Source organism: Choloepus didactylus, chromosome 13 (genome assembly GCF_015220235.1).
Source record: "Choloepus didactylus isolate mChoDid1 chromosome 13, mChoDid1.pri, whole genome shotgun sequence".
Classification (NCBI taxonomy): domain Eukaryota; kingdom Metazoa; phylum Chordata; class Mammalia; order Pilosa; family Megalonychidae; genus Choloepus; species Choloepus didactylus.
Genome location: NC_051319.1, coordinates 93172161 through 93180234, shown reverse-complemented (window position 1 = coordinate 93180234; position 8074 = coordinate 93172161). Strand labels below are relative to the sequence as shown.

General features: G+C 44.0%; 1 pseudogene; it reads left to right on the top strand.

The window, feature by feature from the left end:
• The first annotated feature begins 5457 nt into the window (after positions 1-5457).
• LOC119508390 lies at positions 5458-5884 on the top strand (annotated as a pseudogene).
• The last annotated feature ends 2190 nt before the right edge of the window (positions 5885-8074 follow it).

Below are 8074 nucleotides of genomic sequence, written 5' to 3'. Positions count from 1 at the left end.
TGTCAGGGACTGGGGTTCCTCTTTCTAGCTCTTTGTACCCATATAATCTGTTGCTTGCTTTTTCTTGCATATCAACATCATTAGTTTCTCTTTCTGGACCACTTTTCTCTGCTTCTAGGAACACATGGACCACATGACCCCCAGGCAGCTCTACCCATTCTCAGTTCAAGCAGTAACAGACCCTGAGTAGCATCTCTACACCCCTAGTTACATATTCCCTGGGACAGAAGCAGAGGGGTGTAACTTGGACCTGGCATCTCTTTCTAGACTGATTTGCTATGACTAGGAGGTGGGGCCACCTGCAGGTGCTTGGATTATTTCTCAGATTATGCATCCTACAGTGAAGAAGCATGTTTGGGGGATGTGAGCCTCCAATTGTGTGTGGCGTTTGGAAGACCAGGAGAGGAGCGCACTTAAAGGAAACATTCCCTGTTCCATGATAGTAATTGTAAATGTCTATATGAAAATGAACAACTGCATCAGAAGGTGTGGATTTGGGTCCTGGTTCCCCTGAAAATCAAGGAGAAGACCTTGGGCCACGCTCCCTTAACCACTCAGAATACCTGTTTTCTAGTAACAAAGATAAGCTGGTCCAGAATGCAATGAACATAAGTCTGAGGGAGAATAGAAACTCTATTTTATGAGGAATGCTGAAGAACCGGAGGTGTTTCACCTGGAGAAGGGGAGGCTCTGGGTGATGGGGAGGCCCAGCTGTGATTGGCATCAGCACCCACTCAGGTGCCCAAGCTGGAAGCTCAGCTCACTGTGCAACCTCCTTCCCAGTCAGTGCCCCCACACTTGGAATCGGTGATGGTATCCTGCCCATCATCTGCAAAGCCCTCCTCTCCTCTCCCACCCCACTGATAGGCCTCCTGTTCATTTCTCTTCTGGAGGAAAGAGCCTCCTACTGGTCTCCAGTGTCTCTATTGTCCCAGCTATTCCCCGCAGCATAGCCACTATTCCGACTGAACTATCAGACAGATCTTTTCACTCTTTGTTGCCTAAAGATTTAGCTCAACCTCCCTAGCCTAGCTTTTAAAACTCTCAATAACGTTGCATAAACCTCCTGTAAGCTTCATCTCCCAGCACTCCCAGCTCCACCATGTAGGATATACTCTTAGGATATTCACCACTCCTCAAACAAAGCATGCCACTCCGTGTTCTTTCATGCTCATTGCCTTTGCCTTACCCATGAGGATGCCTCAGGGGCCCTCACTGCCCCCATGTCCAATGCATCAGCAGGTCCTCTCAGCTCTACTGTCAAGATATATCCTGAATCCAACTACTTTTCAACACCTCCACTGCTGCCATCCTAGTCCAAGCCACCAACATCTCTGGACACCTCAAAAGCCTCCTGTAGTAGGCAAACTGATGGCTGCCCAAAGAGGTTCCTCACCCCAGTCCCCAGAATCTGAACATATATTACTTTACATGGCAGAAAGGAATTTGTAGATGTGATTAAGCTAAGGATGTTGAGATGAGATTATCCTGGATTATCGGGGTGAGCCAGTGTGTTACAGAGGGAGGAAGGAGGCTCAGAGCCAGAGAAGGAGCTGCGACAATGGAAGCAGGGGTTGGAGCCATGCGCCCATGAGACGAGGAACACTGGCAGCCTCTAGAAGCTCAAAATGCCAAACCCTTGACTTCAGCCCTATAAGGCCCATTTTGGACTTCGGACCTCCAGAACTGTAAGACAATAAATTTGCATTGTTTTAAGCCACTATGTTTGCGGCAATTTGAAACTAATGTATTAGTAAGAAACTCATGCATTTTCTAATTTGCCTCTGGGCTTCCTCTCCAGCCCCACTGCCCTAGTCCATTCAACACACCACTGCCAGAGTGTTCTTCCAGAACATGAAGTCCTCATGAACCCTCTCTGCCTACAGCCTTAGCAGGCCCCCCACTGCTCTTGGGATGGAGACAACACTCCTTCGTACGGTGGGCTTCTGCTGATTCTTTTTTTTTTTCTTTTTTAGAGAAGTTACGCATTTACAGAACAATCATGCATGAAATACAGGATTCCCATATTCCACCCTATTATTAACACCTTGCATTGGTGTGGAACATTTATTACAATTGATGACAGTACATTTTTATAATTGTACCATTAGTTATTGTCCATAGTTTACCTTAGAGTTCATTGTGTGTGTAGTGCAGTACTATGGATTTTTTTTTAAAAAATTTATTCTGCCTCTGCTGACCCTGCCTCATATTGCCTAACACCCACCCCTCTCGGCCCTCCCACGGTGGGCCTTGGCATTTGTTGGTCCTCTGCCTGCACCCTCCTCCCCTTTGTCTGGTTGACTCCTACCGAACGTTCAGTTCCCATCTCCTTCCTGTCACTTCCTCAGGGAAACCTTCTCTGATACCCTCCCCTCACTCACATCCCCCTATGACACTCTCATAGCATTACTAAATACCTCTCATTTCTAACACGGCTCATGGCTGTGGCTATAATTTTACATCTAGCTGTAGATCTCCCACACTGCACTGTGAGCTCCATGAGGACAGGGACTGTGTCAATTATCCTCACCCCTCCAACTCCTAATAAATGAGTGGCTGAATGAATGAATGCCTGGGATTCCTAAATTCATTCCTCCCCAAACAGTGAAGAAATACCCAATATGAGATATTTATTTCCAGGTGATAGAGCTCCTGCTTTCATGAAACTTGGCCTTAGGGTTTAATCTCTTTAAACCAGTGCCCCTTATATTTTAATAATTGTAACATCATCTTGCCAGCACCTCCAGTGTGAGCTCTGCCACATGCAGGAGGGCTGGGGTGATTTGTATTAAAATCTAATCATTTCCTTATAATACCAGACTGGCCAGGCTGAAGGGGCTATTATTATGCTACTAATTACTGCATCCAGGTTGCCCTAAGTGCAATGGTAATTGCTCAGTGAATAAATTGTAGATTCTGGTAATTATCAAACCTAATATGGCTCCCGTAGTGTTTGAGTAAATTAATGCAAAGGGAGGAAGCAATCTAGCTTGAAAGAAGTTGTGTCCTGCATTGCTGTTACTTAGGAAACAGCAGTGAGTTTTTCATCAAGACCAGAAGTTGCCCAGGTGTACACATCTGGGGTCTGTTTCCACAAGGGCAGCTGCAAGACTGCAAGCAAGACCTTGGAAAGGGCACTAAACTAGGTGCCAGGAGACTGTAGCCACTACAACAGATAACAGTCTTCCTTTGGGCCTGTTCCCTTACCTGTAAAGTCATCTTGAAGGTTCCTTTCATCTCTTTGATCAATTACTAATTAAATGGATGTTTGATCAATTGCTAAGGAATGGATTTCTGTGCTAAAGCAAGACAAGTCCTGGGTTCAAGTCTTACCTCAATCACCAAATTACAGCAACAATACCACCAACCAATGTTTATTGAGTGCTTACTACTTGACTGGCACTATTCTAATAAGCAGTTTATGTGCATTATCTCATGTAATTCCCACAACAATCTAGAACATCTAGAATAATTCACAGAGCTTGTAAGTGGCCGAGCCAGGATTTGAACCCAGACATTTTGCATCGAGTCTGTATTTTTAAGCATTCCACTCCTACTACATTTTTGATCCTGGGAAAGTCACATTTTCTGAAATTTAGTTTCTTTAACAGCAAAGATTTCTGTACCCACTATGTGTCCAGCTCTCTGCTTAGCCCTTTATAGATGTGAATTTTCTCATGACAACAAAGCTGTGAGGTAGGCAGTACCAACCTACCTGACCAGGTCACACAACAAGTAAGTGGTAGAGCTAAGACTTGAAGGCTGTTCTGTTTTCCCACTGTACCATGTACCTTCTCTACTCCCAGCACTCCTCAAATTGAGAATGTGCCAATCCCTACAAATGCGCATACACTCCTAGGGGTTCACACTGCATAGAGTTAGGCACTGTCATTGCATCATCAGGGTGGACATCATCAGAGTTTATTAAATATGCTCATATTTACTTACTATCAGAGTGAAGATACAAAATTAAAAATATATATCTCTTGGACATTTGGTGAAGCCTATGGAACATCTCTGTAGCCAGACTCCATTTGAGAAACACTGCCTTCTGCTAAACTCCTGCCAAGGCAATCTCAGACTACTTCTTCTTTTCTTTGTGCTTCTGGGTGAGAGGATCCATCCAAGTGTGTAACTAGAAAATGTGCCTGTCTGCTTACCCGCCCCCCCTCCAAAGAGAGCTGCTGCCTTGCAGTCACACTTTGCTTGTCAGAAAGGAAACCTTCACTTCTACTCCAGCCCCACACCTGTTTTCTAGTTATTTCTGAACAACTCATCATTAGCACATGAGAAACCATCCGTTATGAAAGAGGTGTGTGAAGAGGCTGTTGTAGAGATGTGTGCATTCCGTGACAGCAGTTCTTACTTAATCAGAAATATCGGTTTGGCTTCTATGGTGGTTTGAAGCTGCATGTACCCCAGAAAAACGTATTCTTAAATCTCATCTATTTCTATGGATGTAAACTCACTGTAAGTAGGACCTTTTGATAAAGTTACTTCAGTTAAGGTGTGGGTCAGCCCAATCAGGATGGATCTTAATCCTATTACTGGAGTCCTTCATAAGTGGAATGAAATTCAGACAAAGAAAAGCCACAGAGAGAGCAGTCAGAAGCTGAAATCAACGGAACTCGGAAGAGAAGGGAAAGGCCAGAAGAGGCCACCATGTGCCTTGCCGTGTGACAGAGGAGCCAAGGACCAAGGATCACCAGCAGCCAGCCCCAGAATGCCAACCATGAGCACATAATTTCCCATTATTTAAGCCATCCCTTTGCATGGTATTTGCTTAACCAGTGTAGGAAACTAAAGCAGCTTCGCAACGAGGACACCCTCTGCATGTGTAGGAGAAGGTACCATGGTTGCCGCTAAAAGTGCCATATTGGCCATATGAGAGGGCAGAGGGTTGGGAGTGTGTTTGGAGGTTAAGACTGTGGGCATTCTGAAGTTAGCTTAATTTCTCTGAACCTTAGTTTTCTCATCTGTTAAATGAGGTGAATAGTGCCTATGACTTAAGGTTGTGAAAAGTAAATGATGTATATGAAGTAATGAATGAATTATTGAAAATAATGCCTGGTGTGCATCCTAATTGTTTAATAAATCAAGCTATGTATGACTTCTTATTGCCATTAAAGTTTCTCTTCTTCATGGACATCCCTCCACCTCACATGCCAAGTGTAGTCCCATTTTACAGGAGTGTGTGGGTCTGAGTCCTTTTGTAAAGACCCATAATTAAGTTACCAATCTGTGCTGCTGGTGGTGGGAGTCTGGTTTCCTTGGTGCTGGCTGGGCACTGCCACTCGCTTGTCCTGATGCTCAGCATGATCACTCAACTGCTCTGAGCCTCCCTCTTCTCCTCTGTATGATACTGGTCTTATCACCTACCTTGCCTGGCTTGCAGAGCTACTGGGGTTTTAAAAAGAATCCAGCTCTTTTCCTCTCTGGCTGCTTGAGGATCACTCGCCATCATGAATGACACGGTAACCATCCGGACCAGGAAATTCATGACCAGCCGACTACTTCAGCGGAAACAAATGGTCATTGATGTTCTTCACCCTGGAAAGGCAACAGTACCTAAGACAGAAATTCGGGAAGACTAGCCAAAATGTACAAGACTACACTGGATGTCATCTTTGTATTTGCATTCAGAACCCATTTTGGTGGTGGCAAGACAACTGGCTTTGGCATGATTTATGACTCCTTGGATTATGCAAAGAAAAATGAACCCAAACACAGACTTGCGAGACATGGTCTGTATGAGAAGAAAAAGACTTCCAGAAAACAGTGAAAGGAACTCAAGAACAGAATGAAGAAAGTCAGGGGGACTGCAAAAGCCAAAAGAGATGAAGTGTCTAGCAGAAGGAGTAAAGATTCTCCAATGACTTGATCTGTGATTGTGCAGATTTTACCAGAGGATTAATAAAACTATAAAAACTTTGATTGAAAAAAAAAAAAGAATCCATGGGTGGGAAAATCAATTGGTGTTGCTCTAGTACACTCACTTGCCAAAAGAGGACTCACGATTTTGATAAGGGAGAAAAGAAAGATCTGGGAGCTTACCTTACCTTGAGGCCTTTTAATAAAGAAGGAAAATATTTTTAAACTCTTAAGTGCTGTACATTTATTATTACTATTATGATTATTATATACTCATAACTAAATCAGGTATGGGGGGAAAAGTCTATGAGAACACAGTCCCTCAGACATCAGCTCCATCTTACTGACACCTCCTCCTCAGGGGTCTAAATTTCAGCTCTGTGCAGTCCCTCCTCCAAATTTCTAAATTTCTGTGGTGGTTTCTTTTGTTCCCACAGCCCTAGAGGCAGTAGCTTCTTCCTACAGTTTCTATCTCCATAATACCTTAGAGTGTTCCTTTTTACCCTTTCAGTAGTTAACAACTTTATTCCAAGTTAAACTTTTTGTTTTTAAATATGTATTAAAATCTCACTGCTCAAATAACCAGTGTGGTTCCAGTTTTCTGCGAGGGCCCAGTGAAATATACTGAGGGAGTATTCCAAGCAGAGAGAAGGGCAATACATGGTTCAATATACTGAGCTTCCACCCTACGCCAGTCCCTGTGCTAATGTTTTCCGTACATTATGTTCTGTAGTCCCTCCAGCAACACTATGAGGTAGACTTCATTACCCTTAGGTACAGAGGAGGAAAGTGAGGCACAGAGACATTTGATAACTTGTCAGAATCACAAAGCAGATAAATGGTAGAGCCTGGGTTGGAAACTAGGGCTATCTGTCTCAAACCCTCTGCTTGTGAGACAAGGCAAGGGAAACACACATGACAGAATCTGGGAAAAAATTTAAAGGTGGAACCTTCTGGTACAATCAAGTACAATAGCAAACTAGCAACTGAGTATTATATTAATACATCTAGAGTCTGACCACATTTTACCACCTTCACTGCTACCACCCAAGCCAAGCCACTGTCTTCTCTCACCTGGATTGATTGCTATAACCTCCCAAGTGGCTTCACTGTCCACCCTTCCCCACCTCCATTCCATCTACTCTCAATAGAGGAGCCACAGAGAGCTTGCTACGAGGTCATTTGGATCATCTATGTGTCTGCCCAAACCCCTCCAGTGGTCCCCACTCACATAGAATACAAGCAAAAGCCCAATCAGGGTCTGCAAGGACCTCCCTGCCCCAAATCTGGCACTGCCTACCTTGCTGACCTCAACTCCTTCCCCCTCACTCCTTCTGCCCCAGCACCCAGCATCCTTGCCATTCACATACACGAGGTTGGATCTATCCTCAGGGCCTTTACACTTGCTATTCTCTCTGCTTGGAATACTCTTCTCCCAAATATCCTTACTCTCTCAGTATATATATTTCACTGGGTCCTCACAGAAGACTGGAACCACACTGGTTATTTGAACAGTGAGATTTTAATATATATTTAAAAACAAAAATTTTAACTTGGAATAAAGTTGTTAACTACTGAAAGGGTAAAAAGCAACACTCTAAGCTTTTATGGAGATAGAAGCTGTAGGAAGAAGCTACTGCCTCTAGGGCTGTGGGAACAAAGGAAACCACCACAGAAATTTAGAAGTTTGGAGGAGGGACTGCACAGAGCTGAAATTTAGACCCCTGAGGAGGAGGTGTCAGTAAGATGGAGCTGATGTCTGAGGGGCTGTGATAAAGCTGCTTATGCAAGAGCTGGAAAACTGTAAACTGGATTCAGCGCTGCTCCAGGGAGGAACTGCCTCTGCCCCAGTGAAGCGGCATTGCTGGGGTGACACTCACAAGAAAAACAAGAGATAGGAAGCTCACAGAGAGGAGCAGCACATCCTTTTCCTTCTTCTAGCCTTTCAGTCTCAGAGCCTGATAAGGAGCTAACCTGCAAGGCAGATATAGGATATAGCCAAGTACAGAGGGATGATTTTGAGGCTGTTTATAACTCAATAGTTAGCACAAACTTCACTCAGGTCTTTATTCTTCTATCTCTCTGGCATCTTTCCTGACAACACTATTTAATAGTGTGTGATCTGACCCTTTCTAGGTCTTTCTGTGATTTATTCTTCTTAACACTTACCTAGCCAGCTAGTGGTAGCAGATGGTTGTGG